The sequence below is a fragment of the Dipodomys spectabilis genome, unplaced genomic scaffold, assembly GCF_019054845.1.
Source record: "Dipodomys spectabilis isolate Male_0828 unplaced genomic scaffold, ASM1905484v1 ptg000032l, whole genome shotgun sequence".
Classification (NCBI taxonomy): domain Eukaryota; kingdom Metazoa; phylum Chordata; class Mammalia; order Rodentia; family Heteromyidae; genus Dipodomys; species Dipodomys spectabilis.
Genome location: NW_024870709.1, coordinates 1,176,312 through 1,196,615, shown reverse-complemented (window position 1 = coordinate 1,196,615; position 20,304 = coordinate 1,176,312). Strand labels below are relative to the sequence as shown.

The window sequence follows — 20,304 nt, the reverse complement described above, 5'->3', positions numbered from 1 at the left end:
TAGACATTGAATTATTTTTACTGCATTCTCCTCCTTCCCTTTTCATTTACTCCTGTCTCTTGACCTCACCCCACCCCAATCAAATACCGCTTTCCTGGAGTTAATTTTTATAGCACTTTGATTTAACCTTTCTAAGGAATTACTCAGTAGATTTTCCTCTGAATATACCTTATTTCAGTTAATATATTTGTGTACCCTTGTATACCACCCAAACCATTTACTTATATATCAATAGACTAAGTCTAGCTTCCATTTATGAGAGAAAACCTAACAATCTTTGTTCTTCTGGGCCTGAAAACTCTGTAGTTCTTATTATTCCTCAAGTTATTCTAGAGTCTCGCAGATGGAAACCCCTTCCACAGCTCTCCTTGGCTGCTCAGTAACAGTATAAATGGAAAGGAGTCTACATTGGCATGGATGATAAATAAGCTCAGTGCAATGATTTCTCAGAGGAAAAGCTTCATGTGAAGTAGTGTGGTTCCAGGCAGAGAAAATCCCAATTCACCTGTTGAGGAAAGCTCAAATCGGTCCACAATAAAGCAGAGTTAACCAACTCGTCAGCCAGGGCTGACAGGAATGCTACAAGAGGCAAAATTTAAAAACACCCCTCACTTGTTTTGAAAACACTGAGATCTGCGAGCCTTCTTTTCTGATCATTTACATACATTTAAAAATGCTGTACATCAAACTCCCACAGTGGATGCTGTCATATAGTGAGTGTGAAGGAAGTTGTACTTTATTTAAAATAAGTTCACTTAACTTTACAACTTTGGTGCGGGGGGGGGGGGGGGAAGGGGGTGGAGAGCAGGGAGGATTGGGGGGGCAGGGGGAGGATGGGAAGGGTTAGGAGGGGGAAACAAAGGAGGAGGCTACAATGCTTGATAAGAAATGTACTTATTATCTTGCCCATGTAATTGTAACCCCTCTGTACAGTATTTTCACGATAAAAAATAAAATAAAATAAGTTCACTTAAAAAACATCCACATAAAAATTTGGGAGATGGAGTTAAAAAAAGAAAACATCCCTTCTTCAGCCTTTTGACTGCGATCAAGAGGAGTTTCTATTCTTACCACTTTAATACCTGATACACCCTCCATCTGAAGAAAATAGAACGATATATTGAGTGAAATTTTGGAGGAGGTGAAATAGAAACCTATTCTACACTACACATTGATCTGGAATTACAGCATTGTTAGGAAATACACAGCCCTTTGGAGGACTTAACATACAAGCAAACAATAGAACATATAGTACGGGATCATTGTGAAACAGTTATTATTAACAAATTGGATGGATTTCCTTTTACTTTCTTAGGATACTTCCCTGAATTTTCTTTAAAGCAGAACAGGTAAGATGCTAGCATCCTCTTACCTCTCTCAATTTCACATTGGCTTAGGCGTTCAGTATCAGTGCCTGAAAACAACTCAGGTTCTTAATGGTTGTCTCAGTATGTTATGGTTTATTTAATTAACCGCGTCACCCTTATTTTTCTGAGCAAGTCACTATTCTGATTGACCTGAGGTATTTCTTCCAGTTTCACTGATGGAAAGAAAAGTGCCTTGTAATACAGTCATTAAGTCATAAAGTGATAGAGAGTTTAGGCTTTGGACATGAAAGAACAAAGGCTGAACAACTCCTTCTGGTATTCACTGTACAGAAATGCGCAATTCAGCTGCAGCCTTGCTCAGAATTTCTATGGTTTTAAATCAGTTTGTGGCAGAAAATAATTGTTATTGCTTTAATGTTATCCCTGTAAATACTGATGATTTTCATTTTTAAAACTTTTTATCCCTGAGTGCTGGGGCTCACACTTGTAATCATGGCTACTCAGAAGACTGAGATCTGAGGATTGTGGTTCAAAGCCAGTTGGGCAGGAAAGTCTGTGAGACTCTAAACCACTAGAAAACCAGAAGTGGCACTGTGGTTCAAGTGGTAAGAGTGCTAGCCTTGAGCTGAAGAGCTCAGGGACAGCACCCAGGCCCAGAGTTCAAGCCCCACAACCACCACCACTATCACCACCACCACCAACAAAAAAACAAAAACAAACAAAAAACTTGTTTACAATTTCTTAGTTCTTTTTTTTCCTGCTTGTTCTTGCCCTTTTCTTTTTCTTTGTGTCCAAGATAACATTGTTTTGTTATTGAATGTAAGTTTCTCTACCCATGAAGGCATAAAACTTTTGACAATTTTTATTGCCCATGTTTTTCCTGTTTATTATTTAGTTCTTCACACGGGTTAGATTTTTTTCTTGAGGTAGATCAATGTTTGCATTTTTTATAATGACAAATATTGATTTTCTTCCCCTGAAACATGGACATTGGTATGAGTAGGCAGTATTTCTGGCTCTTACCTTTCTGAATGCATGGGTGTGTATGACTAACAGAGTTAGAAGGGGCTGGGTGACTAGTTCTGTTCAATGTTGTGTATGCAGAAATGACCTTTGGTGCTTATTGACCAAAAGACTGGACTGCCAATGAGAAAATCCCCAGAGTTGTCTCCTTCTCTTGCATGACTGGTCCAATGCACACAGAACAACTGCTCCATCAGATTGGGATCCACAGAACCAACCTGTGTAGCAGAGGCTGCTACAGATTCAATATGACAACTTCACCAAAGGCACAGCTTGATTATATTCAATAAATATTCCAATACTTCCATATACCAAAGATTCTGTTACACTAACAAATAGCCTCTGTGGTTTGGGGGGACAATTTATAACAGTAATAGAATCTATTTGTGGGAGTATTGAAAGCTTTACAATCAAAGTTCCTCTGCCCATAGATAACTGATATTCACTTACAGACTTGCTATTGGGAAATTTTTGTGACTTTACTGTAATTTCATTATTTAAGTGGTTTGACCTTTGTTCTCTGCATGGTAGCAGGGAAAAAAGTAATACAAGTATTTATTTTATGTGTATGAATATATATATATATATATATATATAATTTAGGCTACCTAAATGGACACATCCATTAGTATATGCATATAATTTCCTACTGATGTGGTATACTATCTTTTCATTATTTTGAATCATTATATAATTTATTTTCTGGACCGCTGTGTATATTAGACATACTGTATTTGCATATGTAGCATTACTGGTATGCATATTTGTTGGGTAAATGACTTCCAAAAAAGCCCAATTATTCTTATCCATGATTTCTCCCTGAGATTTTCTTGAAATATATATACATATATAAATACATGGATATTTATATATAGATAATCTATACCTATAGAGATGATTTATATCTATAGAGATAATTTATATCTATATCTTTATCTCTCTCTATTATATATATATATATATATATATATGTATATATAGTACAAGCTCTGGTGCTTGAACTCAGGACCTGGGTGCTGTCCATGAGCTTTTTGTTCATGGTTAGCACTCAGCTGCTTGAACCACAGCTCCATATCTAGTGGATTTTTTGGTGATTAATTGGAAATAAGAGCCTCCTACCTGGCTTGGCTTGAACTATGATCCTCAGATCTCTGCCTCCTGAGCAGCTAGGATTATAGGTATAAGTCACTGGAGTCCAGCAATGCATAATTAAAATACTTTTATTATTTTTAAGTGGTTGTATAAAGGAGTTTTAACAAATCAGTTCATGAATACAGTGTCTTGATCTATGACTTCTGTTTCAACCTTCTTATCCATCCCTCCCAAACCACCCTTCCCTCATTATTCTGAATTTGTAAGATATGTACAGATGGGGTTTTTTTTTGCCATTTAACAAAGCAGTTTATGAATATAATGTATCTTGATCTGTATCACGCCTTCACCATTTTCACCCTATTTCAACCCACTCCTTCCCTCATTTTTCTTTTTTGTATTTTTAAACTTATATATATATATATATATATATATATATTATTGGAAAGATACTGTACAGAGGGGTTACAGTTACATGAGTAAGGTAATGAGTACATTTCCTATCAGTCATTGTCACTCCCTCCTTTGTTTTTCCCGTACCATCCCTTCCCCACACACCACTCCAACTCCTCCCTCCCCCATTAAAGTTGTAAAGCTTGTTTCAACATGGTATCTCCTACATCTCATTGTTACCATGGGTCAACCTATATCCTTATTTCACCATTTCCCTTCCCCTCCCCCAAACTAGAAAAATGTACAGAGGGCAATGGAATCAACTACAGTGAAAACAGGGGTTATACCATGGGGGAAGAACATACAAAAACAAAAAAATTGCATAGTACATTATAAGTTCATTAAAAAGAACAGTAACAAAGAAAAAAAAACTTGTGTCCCTATCTTCGGGTTCATTTCGCTTAACATCAGTTTATATAGTCTTATGTACATAGCTTTTGACCTTTTCTGATTGGTAAGATTATCCTAGATGTATACTAGTTGTTGCAAATAAGGGAAACCATGGGACCTATGTTTCTTTGGGTCTGACTTACTTCACTTAATATAATTTTTTCCAAGTCTTTTCATTTCCTAACAAATGGGGCGGTGTTATTCTTTCTGATGGAGGCATAGAATTCCATTATATATCTATATCTATATTGAGATAGATATAGATATATATTCATCTACTGAGGGGCATCTGGGTTGGTTCCATATCTTAGCTATGGTGAATAATGCTGCAATAAACATAGTTGTGCTGGTAGCTTTAGTATGGCCTTGTTTGTAATTGTTTGGGTAAATGCCCAAAAGTGGGATTGCTGGGTCCTAGGGAAGCTTTATGTGGAGTCTTTTGAGGAACCTCCATACTGCTTTCCAAAGTGGCTGAACAAGTTTACACTCCCACCAACAATGGAGTAGGGTTCCCTTTGGGCCACATCCCCTCCAGCATCTGTTGGTTGGTATTAGATTTCTTGATTATAGCCATTCTAATTGGGGTGAGGTGGTATCTCAATGTTGTTTTGATTTGCATTTCTTTTATGCCTAGAGAAGTTGAGCATTTCTTCATGTGTCTATTGGCCATCTTTCTTTCCTCTTCAGAGAAGTTTCTCTTTAAGTCTTTAGCCCACTTATTTATTGGGCAGTTGTTTCTTTGAGGATTTGTTGTTGGGGTATTTAATTTTTTGAGTTCCAGGTATATTTTAGATATGAGACCCTTGTCTGTTGTATGGCTAGTGAAGATCTTCTCCCAATCCGTGGGCTTTCTATTGATCTTGCTAACTATGTCCTTTGCCATGCAGAAGCTCTGCAGTTTCATGCAATCCCATTTGTCCAACCTTTCTTTGATTTGTTATGTTTCTGGTCTCTATTAAGAAAATTTCAGCCTGTGCCAAGGAGCCCTAGACTTCTTCCTTTATTTTTCTTAATTTTGTGGCATATATACTTCCCCCTTTCCTCTTTATTCTCTACCCCTATCCCCTGGTCCCCACCCTTCCTCTTGCCACCATTTCCTGGTGCTTACATTTTTGGGCTTTGATTTAATCTTTTGAAAAAATTAAACTATTTTAAAATAGTGGAAAGATTTAGATTTTTCTAAGACTATAGGACATTTATACTAAGATATTTAGTGATGAGCCATTCTTTAAAGTTTTCAGCAGTAAGTCATGTATTAATATTTTCTAAATTTTTTTGCATTCTTTCAGTGTGAGTTTTTACAAGATATTCTATCTATTAGCTATCTATCTATCTACCTATCTATCACCTACCTACCTAATAATCTATTTTTTACTTACATTTACACACTGTTGTTATAGTTCCTATCTTTTACATATTTTCACAAATGAAATCATCTTCAAGTAACCATTACTTCTGTTTTGCTTATTGCATTTGTTAGAATTTTCAGAGTAAGGAAATGAGAGGCGTCTTCATATTTTGTTCCTAATTTAAATGGAAAATTCTGTTCTATTAAACCATTACCCATTATTTGGAAGTTGGATTGAAATAGATATTGTATTATTAATTTAATATAGTGCAGGAAAAGCAAATTTAAATAAATATAATTTATATTCATAACTTCAAACAATATGCATTGAATTTTATTAAATGTTTCTGAAAGTTCAATTTGCCCTTTTAATGAGATATTTTATAAGAATATATTTCTTTACATTAACTCATCCATGCACCTCTGGGATACAATTATATTTAATCATTGAGGGATTTTTATTTCAACTTGAGGTATCTGGATTATATAATAATCTTATTTCTAGTTTATGAGAAACCTCAATACTGTTTTCTATAATGCCTCTATTAAACAATTCTGCTGAATTTGGCTTTTTGATATTTTGTGTAGCATGTTGCATTTTTATTAATAAATGACACTCAGTCTCTTTCAGTAAGATTTTAATTTCTTTCTGTATAACTATTCAGATAATATTATACAAAAAGTAATGAGGTTTAAATTGTTGTACTATTATTGTTAGATTTCTCTTTTCAGCTTTTATTTGTATTTTCTTTCTTTTTCAATTTTTTTATTTTATATAACAATTGTGCATATTTCTGTCTGCAGTATAGTGTAATAGTCTGAGATGTACAGAATGTGTAATAATTAAATCAGAATAGTTAACATTTCTATGCACTTCAACTTTTATTTTCTGTTTATTTATTTTCTCTTCTCTTGTAGTTCTTTATAAAAAGTGAATCAAGTCATATTAATATAAACTATTAAATTATAAAAAATTTATTAAATTTTATTAATATAAAGTATGAAAATATTGATGCAATGTTAGTATAAATTTATGCAAATTATAGTCACCCTACCCTACTCTACTTATTACTGCTATGTAATTATGTATCAGTGTTCATCCAGTTCCCTCTCCTCCTTTTTCCTTCAGTTTTTTTTCCAGATTCTAGTGGCCAGTATTCTCTCTAAATATATTAAAGAAGCTTTTTTGCCTTCCATATATTAATGATAATGAGTGATATTTGTCCTTTCTGTGGTTGGTTATTTCAATTAGCAGAACATCCTCTAGTCCTTTTCATGTTTTCAAAAATAATATTCCTTTTTGATGTTCATATAGTCATATACTCATAGTAACTATAAATGTATATATATGTATATATATATACTTTATATATACTTTTTTATTGTGAAAATACCATACAGAGGGATTACAATTACATGGGTAAGGTAATGAGTACATTTCTTATCAAGCATTGTTGCCTCCTCCTTTGTTTCCTCTTCCCATCCCTTCCCATCTCATTGTTGCAATGGGTCCACCTGTATTCCTATTTAAATGATTTGTTTTTGCCCTTCTCCTCCACAAATTATACCAACATCAAATATAGTGAGATGTGGTATATATACACAATGGAATTCTATGCCTCCATCGGAAAGAATGGTATTGCCCCATTTGTTAGGAAATGGAAAGACTTGGAAAAATTTATATTAAGTGAAGTAAGCCAGGCCCAAAGAAACATAGGCTCCATGGTATCCCTTATTTGCAATAACTAGTACATGTCTGAGACAAGCAGATAAGGTCAGATACATATACTTTTAAAAAATATGTTATTTTATTGTAACAATAGTGTACAGAGGGATTGCAGTTACATGAATAAGGTAATGAGTACATTTCCTAGCAGGCATTGTTACCTCCTCCTTTGTTTTTCCCCTACCATCCCTTCCCTACTCACCTTCCCAACTCCTCCCTCCCCCCCCAAAAGTTGTAAGGTTCGTTTTCAACATAGTGTCTTGTATATCTCATTGTTACAATGGGTCAACCTGTATCCCTATTTAACCATTTTGTTATTTTCCTTCCCCTCCCCAAATTAGAAAAGTGTATATACAAAATAGAGTGCACCGGAATCAACTACAGTGAAAACAGAGGTTATACCATGGGAGAAGAACATACAAAAGAAACAAAAAAAAAATCACATAGTACATTATAAGTACATTAAGAACAATAGCAAGAAAGAAAAAAAAAAACTTCTTGTGTCCCTGTCTTGGGATTCATTTTGTTTAACATCATCTTATCTGGTCACATGACCTGCTTGTCCTAGACATATACTAGTTATTGCAAATATATATACATTTTTATATGACTCACAAGTGCAATACTAAATAGGATGTAATCAAATAAATGCTAACTGCACGATTTTTGAGAAATGAACAGTTTGTTTTGCTTGAGGTTTGAGGTCTTTCCTAAACTTCCTAAAGGAGGTTATGAAGGGTTGCTAGGAATCTGAGATGTGCATAAACACACTTATGTTCTAGAAAAGCATAAGAGTTGGAGGTTTGGAACATGCTGGTTAATGTAGGACAGATATTCTTGGAAGAACAGCTACATTTTTCTTTCTGCCTTTTTCTTTTTGCTCCAGCTGTTCATTTGTCAGCATAGCACCCCTTCCTTGATTTCATTAATTTATTCATATCATCTTCTCTTTCTGAACTGTAAGCCTGAACTGTCTGTCTGAATATTCTTGACCACTCTCCAGGGTATTGCACATAATGCTGATGAAATAAGTGAATTAAGACCATGAGGTTTAACTGCAAGAGCCAATAAGAAAATAGCACAGATTCACCAACAATAATAATATGACACTGTATTTCCAAGAGTGTTTTTTAACTCCCAAGTCTATAATATATGTTTTGAATATCTTTAATGTCTTAATCTATTATTTTTGGATGGTTTGTTTCAAATAAGAGACCTCTAGTTTGTCTTTACAAATATTCTCCCCCCTTCCCCCGCCATGGTTATCATTGGCTTATCAAATTTCCATCTTTTGTTATAAATTTAAAGTATTAAGTAAGAGCAATGACAGGTATTAATATCAAAAGCTGAAATTAGACAATTATAATTTCTACCAATCACTAAAGATACAAATTACTGGAAAAGCAAACAAGATAAAACATTTAGAGTGCATTTGCAATGTAGAGAGAAGGGAAGACAGGGTGGAAGGGTTGACAGTGACCAAGATGCATTGGACTCCTAAACTAATATGTTGAATTAAAGCCCCTTTGGGAAGCACTAAAAGATATAAATGAACGAATGAATGGCAAAGGCAAGAACCAGAATTGCTTGCATTTGGCATCTCATAGTAAGAGATAGATTAATCAGTGTCTCAGTTTTACCACCAAGCATCATCAGTGATTTGTAAAGATGCTGTGGACCTTGGATCTTGACAACACTTTACTTAAGCAATATTTTTCCTAGGCACAGGACACAGCTTGGAAAGCAACTAGGACTCAGAAGCACATGGCAGTGGTGAAACATGAGAAATTTTTGCTGATCCAGGAAGCTAACAGGAGTTGCCCACTAGTTTTGAGGACAGGTCACAGTGTCGGTACATGTGACCGGAATTGCCTGGAATGGCCATTCTCAGGCTCAGTGCTATTCACCCCCTTAATTCTTGTCATTCAATGATGTCCTGCAGATTTCTGCAGGGTAAAGTTGCAAAGCCTATTTATCCAAACATAATATGCAAAATTTGCAGGAGGATTTCTATTGCTTTTGCACTTTGCTCCAAGTTCTGTTCAAGGCAAAAAAGATTTGTATTTGGAGACAGAAATGAACCAAAATTCATGCCTTTGGGCCACTACTGATAGAGGAAGCATGTAGGAAAGCTATGCTTCCACTATTCCAGATAAAATGCTTTGCATTTTACTATTTCCTGGTGAGAGTGTATTTTGCAAAGTCTCTTTACCTAAGCTAGCATTCATCCATGATTTGAGGAATTATCCCCCACCCCAGTCTATCATAGAAGTCAATGGACAAGGCAAGATTCTGGAAATTTTAGGATTTTTTTCATTAATAAAGCGAATTTTCACCCTTCAAGATGAAGTTCATAGCTTTTCCTGTATTTGTTAGATTCCATTTCTGAGAACAAAACATCATAAAAGTAGGAGTAAACTCTTTCATAGGAGCCCTAAATCTATAGGTTCCAAGTACTCAACTGAGTCTCAAAGATTAGGGACTCATGTTCACAAAGACATTTCCTTTGTCAGCCAGGAAAGCCATCATTTTTTGGCCAGAATCTTAACATTGATATATCGATGCTAAGATATATGATATGATATGATATATGATCATATGCAAACAGTTATTGAGCCTTTGTAATCCTCTCCTAAAAATGTCCTCCTGAAGTCTCACTGTGGGAATGTCTAGAGTCCTGTTTACTTTATCATGTCCAAGTATAACTTTTCTTTTGTCTTTACCATTCATTGTGTTCACTTGTAGATTTATAAGCACATTCTAATCACTGCAAATGAGGGAACCCATGCAACCTAGGTCTACCTTACTTGGCTTAATATGCTGTTTATTTTTGTTTTTCTCCATTGTTGCTCTTTTTTATTTCTGTACCTTTTGTATGTAAGATTATCTGTCTTGGGGAGGGGAGGAGGAAGCACAGAAATGGTGGGATGGGGGCTGGGAAGGTGGCTCAGTGGTAGAGCGCTCGCCTTGCATGCCTGAGGCCCTGGGTTCCATTCCTCAACACCACATAAGCAAAAGGAAAAAAGCCGGAAGTGGCGCTGTGGCTCAAGTGGTGGAGCGCTAGCCTTGAGCTGAAGAGCTGAGGGACAGTGTCCAGGCCCAGAGTTCAGGCTCCATGACAGGACCCCCCCCAAAAAAAAAACAAAAAAAGAAATGGTGGGATGAAGCTTGAACAAATACAACAGTGATGCTCACTAGACCCTATGTCAAAAATGAACTTGTGGGGGAAGGGGTTCAGGAGGGAAAAATGAACAAAACAAGGCGAGAGGCTGTTCAAAAAGAAATGTGCTCATTATCTGACTTATGTAACTGCAGCTCCTCTGTATATCACCTTGACAATGAAAATAAATAAAAAAATTAGAAAAAAATCTTAGCATTGAAAATTCTTCAGAATGTCCATATCCTTTTTGACAACAGCTTCTGTACAAGCTAGATACTCTATTATTCATATTAAGCAATGAGAGTTACCCTTTCCCAAAGGGATCTATTTGAATTAGGCTTTCTAATCGGGAGACATTTCCTGAGGGACCATTCAGCATAATTCACATTTCAAAACTTCTAAGCAATTTTCTTCTCTCCCTTTTATTAAAGAAAAAAAAAGATTATTTATCTTGATTCACTTAAATAACACATTGCAGAGATCAGAGCCTTTTTTGGAAATAAAGGTTAAAAGCTAATCATCAGAACATCATCTGTGATTTTTTTCCTCTTTCATTTTTAAAATACTTTTAAGAAAAAAAAACAAGCTGCTCATGACTTCATAAAATTTGGACACTCTGATTTGTAGTTAGATTTTTTTTTGATCATGTGTCTACATGTTGAAAGAAGAAAATTACTTTTCTAGATAATAAATATAGACCCTGTTATAGCTCTCTTCTCAATTCCCAAAACTGTATTAGCTATTATTATTTTACCATTAAATGAAAATTATATATTAGATGAAATTATACATTAAACAGAATTGTTTCTGAATGAAAATGTATATTAAATGAAATTATATATTTCTCAAGGTATTATTTTATTTTATAGCTTTACAACCTATGTAAATAAGGCTTATTTTACTCTGAGATGTTTTATGTCTATGGACATCTCTCCCTATTTGAAAACTGGAATTAGTTATACCCTATTAGCTCATCTGTAATTCAGAACCTGCCTCCATCCCTCCCCGCCTCTCCCTCAGCAACTTTCTTAATACCTGTACTAGTTTCCTTATCAATGGGTCATAGCTTTTCCCTACTATACACTAGCTTTTGTTGGTGCATTTGAAGCTGATAGAGAAATCAGGAGGAAGAATATCAATACATAAATATCATATGGAAATCATGCTACTGAGAATAGATGAAACATCCCAAAAGCCTTTAGAACAGGTATATGGGAAATGGAGGTTCACCTTGAACTCCAGACAGTAGCTCTATCTGCTTCTCCCTTCTGGATTATTCTTATTTAATTCAAGAGCAATGCTGTGAGAGATTACTAAGCACTTTTGGAACCATTGTTATTCACACCTCCAGCCACATTACTAGATTTTCATTATTGCATCGAACATCAGTGTTTCACTTTACATGAGCTGACATAACTGAAGGAAGTGGGGAAGTATCACCCTTTAAAATACTGCTTTTACAGGTTTTCCAAAGAGAACATCATCCGCTAAATCCCATTCCCAGCAATCTCATCACTCCAAGAGGAGGAAAATTCCATCGTGGGAGGGGACTGGAAGGCAATACTGCCTTCCAATAGACTTTGTTGCTGGGAGTCATCTGTTCTCTTGGGGGCCCATTCATCTCTCCTCCAAATGGTTACTGGTTCCTAAATTGCTTATTTTGCCTTCTTCTCTTCCTTATGAAGAGAATACATAAGCCTTTGGAACCTCACTGGGATGCTGGATGTTCAGTGTTCATTCCCATAATACCTTAGATCACACAATAAACTTGTACATCTTTTCTCATATTAATCTGCCTATTGTCAGTTTGGTTCAAAGACTCAATAGAATTTTATCCTCATTAGGAAGGCATTTGCTCTCTCATCTTTACCATTTTATTTATTTATTACAACTATTTTTAAAAGGAAATCTTTACTTCTGATTTTTCATTCTCTTTTACAGCTTTGGTAAGACTTTGGGCTACATTTACCTAATCAGTAGTTTCACAGTACTTATTCCCAAGTTTCTCTGAGGGAAAATAAATCCTGGAAGAACTTATCAAAGAGATTTCTAGAACATTCCAAGGACTATTGGGGAACCTCAAAATTTTCTTTTTCTTTTTTAAATATAAATCAAAGAGAATAAAAATATTTTGTGAGATAATTTCAAAAGCGTATTCACAGTAAACACCAATGGCATAATCTATAAATGTTTATCATGAGTGATAGAACTCATGTGTGTCTGGTGCTTTCACATCTTTTAATTCCAAAACTATTTTTTTGTTGTTGTTCTTGTTGTTGGTCATGGGGCATGAACTCTGGGACTGGGCACTGTCCCTGAGTTCTTCAGCTCAAGGTGAACACTCTACCACTTGAGCCACAACATCACTTCTGGTTTTCTGGTGGTTAAATAGAGATATGAATCTCACAGACTTTCCTGCCTGGGCTGGCTTTGAACCGTGATTTTCAGATCTTAGCCTCCTGAGTAGCTAGTATTACAGGCATGAGCCACCATCGCCTGACCCAACACTATTGTTTTTACTGTCTATATTTTCTGAAGCCATTGAAAGTCACTGTGAGGAAAGAAAATGCCCTTTCTTTCTTAACATTAGCTTCCTAACTTTATCAGTATCTAAATTCAAGTAGACATTAAAATAGTATAATTTGATTCATTGGTCTTACTCTCCTCTTCCCACTTGTGAACCAACATAATCAACAAGATATAACTGCCCAGAATTATTGTCTGTCATTGGTTTAAAATACTGTGTTCTCTTTCAGAGCTTTATGTAAGTAATTTTTATAGGATTCAGTTAGGATATGTATATATATATGTATATGTATGTACATATATATATATATATATATATATATATATATATATATATGGCAGAAGATTGCCTTATATGGAAATAACTTTGCTAAAAAATCTATACTTATGGTCAAGTGATTAACCAGATAATTCTTTTACCAAAATGTCAGTCAAAAGGGTTGTTTCAATGTGTAAAATTTTGCGTACCAATGTTTTATGTGGATAAATATGCCAATTCTCTCTAAAAAATAAACAAACAAACAAACAAAATGACATCATTTGGCGTCCCTGTATCATTTGTTCTCCATGCGAGCTAGGTTAGGTATGAGATTTTCTTCTTGCTGGGTAATTACCAGTCTGGAAGCATTCATTTCTTCATCCACTGGGGGATGTTTGTACGTTTGGCATTCCACATTCTTGTCTTCATTAGTGAATTCTAAAGTTCTGAATGAAAACAGCTTGCAACCTCCACTATTTACAGCTTTACAGAAGTGTTAAAATATTGTAAGAACTGGAGAAGTCAAATGGATTCTACAATTAAATTTAGGAGAGATGTTTTATTATAGTATTGACTTTTTTTAAAAAGAATACATTATATATTTTTAAGAACACTGCATTTTCACAGTAATAACTTCAAATACTTAGCTTGCCTTGATAAAATAAATACTTTCCTAGTGGTGTGGAATAATTTAAGAAAGGACCATATGGGCTATAATTCCTCTGACTGATAGGGACTGAATTAAGGGACGACAGGAGACCCACATTAATGCTGCTTCTTACATCTTTGCTTTGTGGGAGCACATTGTGTTTTTCTTTCTTGATTAGATTTTCCTCATTTTTCCTGAAAGCCATTCAACATGGAAATTTGCTACTTCTCTACATTTTCCTATTGTGTATGACTCCTCACTGACTTCTATAACTTTTCTTTACAAACCCATGAATACCAGAGCCACTCTCTCAATGATCACAAAGCCCTACTGGCATTTAAAATACATGTATTATTATTGACTGCTTCTTTGAGATTCTGCTCATCCAACACTCCATCTGGTAAAATCTGTTTTCACTGAATGCTAAGCTACAGGGGACTGAGATTTGGTCATCATCTCCAGCAGTCTTTGAATAGCAATTAAGAAACCACAATAAGAATTTAAAAGTCTAGCAAATATCACAAACCCCGTGTGTGTGTGTGTGTGTGTGTGTGTGTGTGTGTGTGTGTGTGTGTGTGTTGTAGGGAGGTGATCCTGTAGCTGAGCTCACTAACAGGTCGTTTGTAATACGTAAACATCAAAAAGTAAACAACAGCATGCCAAAGCTGTTCTACTAGGGACCGGGGCAAATGACTCATTGTGTTTTATGTTTTCAAACTTTCAGGTGTCTTCCTTGGCAAAAAAAGAATATGAAATCACCAGAGTGATTTTTCTCTTTGATGGTTTTGTTGCTCAGTGAGGCAAAAAGCATGCAGGTTATTTAAATACAAATGGATTGATAAATCTACATGTCCTGCTGGAACTCAGTGTGAGGCCAGCAGCTGAGGTTTTAAATCCCACCTCTTCTTTCCCAATGGTTTATAATAGTAAAACTGAGTGACTGCATTCCACCAGGTGTAGTCATAATGTAGTACTATTAGAGCCTAACTTCATTGTCAGAAACTTCATTTAAATGCCCATAAAACCATCCTGATACAAAGAATGAACTGTAATAGCTTATAATTATGATAGTGCATAAAGTATGCCTCACAACCTATTACAAAGCCATAATTTTAGCATAAAAACCATAAACCAAGAGAACAAAACTTGAGAACTTCAAAATAGAAATACAGCTTTTGCAATGGCTCAACAGAGAATTCCTTAAAAAAAAAAATCCACAATGAATGATTGTCTCCTCTGCCTGCCACATGCAAAACAAGAATGGATTTCTGATTTCTCAGACTTTACACTATCGTGTTCACCCAGAGGCATTTTACAAGTGGAGGATTAACTCATTTTCAAAAGGAATTTGAATACCCATCGGAATGAGATCTGGTTCCGGGTGAAAGGATGGTTATTATACACTCCTGTCAAAATGGGGAAATTAAAGGGAAAACCTTTGTGCTTGGTGGAAAGCCCCCTCCTGTCAGAAGAAAGAATTCCTGTTGTGATTTTCAAGCTAATGTAGCTATGACTGAATGAGATTTATCAGTCTTTATGTGAGCAGATAAAAGTGAATGTTTAAGAATTATATTTTATGAAAATAAGCATTATCTCATTGCCAGAATTTTTAACTGCTTGTCAGCTTCCTTGACCCATTTATATGGTTTCTATAATACAGCTGAGGTTTTTTTTCTCATGGATGATGAACAATTTACCTATCATTAATTAAGCAAAATGGCATTTATACATAATCATATATCATGTGATACACACTACACACATGTGCACACATATCTTGTCTAAATGTAAAGTCAAAATATGCATGAATCAAATATGTATAATTCAAAATGAATATACTATCTGGTATGCTTATTGACATAATATTGGAGAAAATAAATAAAGAAGAAAATTAAAATCTCCTCAATGCTATCATCTAGAGATAACTGCTAAATATTTTGGAATATTTATCTTGAGTATACATTTCCAAAACACTATTAAATTCTATAGTTCTGTGTAATTTATTCTTCAAAACCCTTTAACATATCATAGAATAGTTATATTAATGCACCATATGAAATGATTATAATTAATCAATACTCTTTAGATATACACATTTTTATTATTTCTAACATTAGAAGTTGTACATTTATATATGTATACACGCACACATATATATATAAATTATATATCAATTGTATATGTGACCTGAGTCTAATATGTTATTTTTGTGAACCAGCTTTAGAATTGCAAGAAAATGAGAATATATTTTTAGGTATTCATGTAGACTAATGGCTAAATTGAAAATTTTGGAGAGCTTATTTATCACATGGATGTTTTCAAGATGATAAATAAAACCATAGGAAATAGAGTTTTCTCCAGTTCGCTGAATTGATATAATGTTAGCATAGGTTGACACATACTTTGCAATCCCATCGATCCATTTTCCTGTCTGAAGTTGAAACTATTGCTTTTGCACCAGTTCTGTGCAACCTGGACAGAGTCAGGGGTTATTTGCTAGTATTTGAGTGGCAGCCAGACCACCCAAGGCTGGAATGGGAAGATGAGGTTGGAGAGCAATGAGTTTGTAAGTGAGGGCAGGTAACAGGATGCAATTCATACTCAATCATTTTGATCTCTTCTTGGTAATAGGAGATTAGGTTTTTCCTTATAGAATGGTGAAAGGGACCAAGGAAAGAAAGGTGGGAGGCTTGTAGTGTAAATGTCTGGAAGTAGATGAAGAGTTACATCATATAGTTCATACATGGAGAATGCAACGTACCAATTTGATTATTCCTTCATTCAACAACTAATTTCTGCACAGTGATATGCTCTAGATATTGACCTGGGTCCTGGGGATACAGAAGTGAATAGTCAGTGGGGGAAAAAAATCAAGGGAAGGAAGGTTGGAGGTGAGAACCTTGGATAAATTGGCTCACCTTGGAACCCAAGTGCTGTGGATGGATGTTTCCCTCACACCTTATTGGGCAAGACTTTTCAGGTAGGAAGGACATGAGATAGTAAACCAATCAAGTGAGTGTATTTGTCATCTTTGCACTAAATAATGATGGGAAATCTACAGATACTTCTTCCCATAGCCACTGAACAGCTGACAACTGCTCTGACTCATCTGCTTATAATCTAGCGAACGATCTAGAGAATGGTAAGCAAATGACATAGGCTATAGGGGAAGTGTGGGCTAGATGGCTAGAGCACTTACCTCACCCCCCAAATCTCATATATAGAATAAGAGTATAGAACAAAACACCCTCAGGTACTTTTGCATGTCACTACAGTGAAGAAAAGTGATTTTTGAAAGTGTTACCTCTGTAGGAGATGTGGGTTCTGTGTTTGTTCTCATCATGGGCTTACCAAGTGACTTTTTTTAAATTCTGGAGAGCAGTTCTGGCTGGTTTTAAATGCTTGCTATGTCTATAAAATAATTGAGATTTTTTTTGTTGGTCATGGGGCCTTAACTCTGGGTCTTAGCTGTCCCTCAGCTCTTCAGCTCAAGGCTAGCGCTCTACCACTTGAGCCACAGCACCACTTCCAGCTTTTTCTGCGTATGTGGTGCTGAGGAATTGAACCCAGGGCCTCATACATGCAAGGCAAGCACTCTACCACTGAGCCACCTTCCCAGCCCATTTTCAGTCTTCAGACACCCCCCCTGAAATGGGAGACAAAGGTAAATACCAAGATACATGGCTTTGAAGACATTATAATGAACATATATGATAATAATGACATTTTCCCAATGGTTTTATTATTTAAGTATGGTCTCTTTCCAAGAAAGAATAATCTATGAGAGTGATGGTAATACACTCAATAATTTGTAAACATTGCCTAAATCCCTGGTTAGTCAGTCTATGTAGGAAGAAGCTGCTCTGTGTTCTATGAAGCTGTTCTATGAAGAAGCTGTTCTATAATTGGGGTGTAAATTAATGTTCCCACTATCCACAGCTCAAACCATTTATAATAATTACTGTATTCTTTTTACCCACCAGCTCTCTGCAGGAACTTCTCTTCCATTGTGTACATTGAGCTGTGTAGATTTTTTGAAAACCATGCTTGTGGAAGTATCTCAGGAAGGACATAGGGTTTTGTTTTTGTTTTTGGAAACAAAATGTATTTGTGAGCATCGATATCCTAAAGTACATTTTACATTGTAAATGAGATTTGATTTCTAGATGCCTCTAAGATCTCCAATATACAAACATATACAAACACAAGAGGAATGCCATCTGACCAATCACCTTTGATAGACATTTTTAAGCTTATGAAAACTCTTCCCCAGCTACTTCTTACCTAATGTCTAGTTTATTTTGTCAGCTTCTCCATCCTATTGGCATTTTCTAGAGTGGGGCAGATTTTTGGCGTCATACAGTTCTTTCTTTCCTGTCTACCATTCTTAGGTGCTGTCATTTACTTGCATAGCCACTATGTTGTTGACTTTCTCATTTCTGTCATTCTTTTATATGACCTGTGCCTTCAAAGTAGTTTGATTCTCTACCTAAAGTGTCGTTTCTAATGGCCTCAGTGTCCCAAGGATGGGCCCAAGTATCTGGGACTTTCCTAGGATGCTCAGGGTTGCCCCAGTTTTAATATGGGAAATTCTCCATTGTAGGTAAGTACTCCTGCTAGATAGACACAGTACAGGCTTTCCAGGATGAGCATGGAAAGTGGGGAGAGAGCCACAAACCGAGTCTGAAAGAAGCACTGAAAGCAGCTCCTGGATTCTGAATACATTTTCTACCTTCATTGTTTTGCCCTAGACATGGGTGCCGACCACTGCGTCATGTAGTTCACAACAGTGGATCATGAACCGTTGTTTCTCTTCAAGTGCTTGGTTCTAAATGGGCAACTCAGGCAACTTATTGATGATCGTATTAGCAATGTGTCTTTGACTGTAACTATAGATTAAATGAAATATTTACATTTAGAGAGGCATTCATTTCTTACATTATAACTATCTGAAACATCACAATTGGAAGGACATATTGTTGATTTTGTCCTATAAATTTTAAAAAGATATATGCGTGTATATGTATGCATATGCACTCATGCATATATATATATATATATATCTTATTGGCATTCATTAGTTGTATGAGAATGTTTCATATATGCATATATTTATGAAATGTCATATTTCCACATATATATATGTTGTACATTGAAATACATACAATTGTCCAATGATATTTCCATACCAGTCAAACTCTCTACTTCCTTCTCCCTCTACTCTCCTACTCCTTAAAACAATTTCAACAGGTTTTCTGGTGGTTTATTGGAGATAAGAGTTTCACGGACTTTCCTGCCAGGGTTGGCTTTGAACCGTGATCCTCAGATCTCAGCCTCCTGAGTAGCTAGGATTACAGGCGTGAGCCACTGGTGCCGGGCTTCATTGTTCTATTTTCATAGAAGCATATAAAGTACTTCAGCCATATTTTGAGTATATTTAAATCAGATAAAATTCTCAGAGGACTGGAAGAGAATAGCTTCATCCATTTAATAATGTATAATTTTGTACTAAAGCAATTTTACTACTAACACATTAATAGATGTGCACTGATTGACCATGAGCATATCACGTCTTTACTGGTGTTCCAGCTCTAAGTGACTGTGCATCACAAGAGCTAAATCACAACTTAACCGGAGATACCTGTGATTGATTTTCTTGGTGAAAGCCATGCCATAAATGTTGGCATGGTTAATGATTTAGGTTGAGAAATAGTTCCACTTCAGTAGCTTGTAGCAGTGAACTTAAATGACCAAAATGAGTCGTTTATAGTTATATTCAACTGGGAGGAGGTGAATCACCTTTTTCTGTGGCATTTCTAATACCAAGGGAACAATTAACAGATATTTTGAGATTTTTTTTTGACCATTGATTTAAAATATATAGTCTGTATATATTATTTTTCGACTCTATTTTTCGACCAGATGCCTGGTCCATAGGCATCTTGGTATATGTTCAACAATAAGCCATCAAAAAAGTGTTCATGTAGTTATACAAAAAAGATCAATGCTACACATCAGGATGTACAGAAAAAAATTTAAATACTAATGAGATGCACATTGCTGTTTATTACATATTACTTAAAGGTAATTAATTCTTGCAGAACTGTTGATTTCTGTCACACTTTTATATTTGTGCACAACCTATCACTGGTGTTTAGGATAAATGGAGTTGTATATACCAATACATTATTTTTTCCTCAAAAAATTATCATTAACTTTGTGGTCTACTGTTAGATAATTTCTCATTCTTACAACCATGATATTCATTAAGCAGAAACTTCTTTCAGCTTCAGTGCTTGACAGGCACACTTTTAATTTAAATGTCAATTGTTACTACTTTCAACATTTTG

The 20,304-nt window shown here is 35.4% G+C and overlaps 1 protein-coding gene and 1 non-coding gene across 10 annotated transcripts in view; one reads left to right on the top strand and one right to left on the bottom strand.

The window, feature by feature from the left end:
* Positions 1 to 20,304, bottom strand: part of Grik1 (glutamate ionotropic receptor kainate type subunit 1) — a 342,565-nt gene that overhangs the window by 157,151 nt on the left and 165,110 nt on the right. The gene's annotated exons all lie outside the window — the stretch shown is intronic.
* On the top strand, positions 1,022 to 1,213 carry LOC122105704. The gene has a single exon (XR_006147064.1). It is a non-coding gene; the product is annotated as a U2 spliceosomal RNA (small nuclear RNA).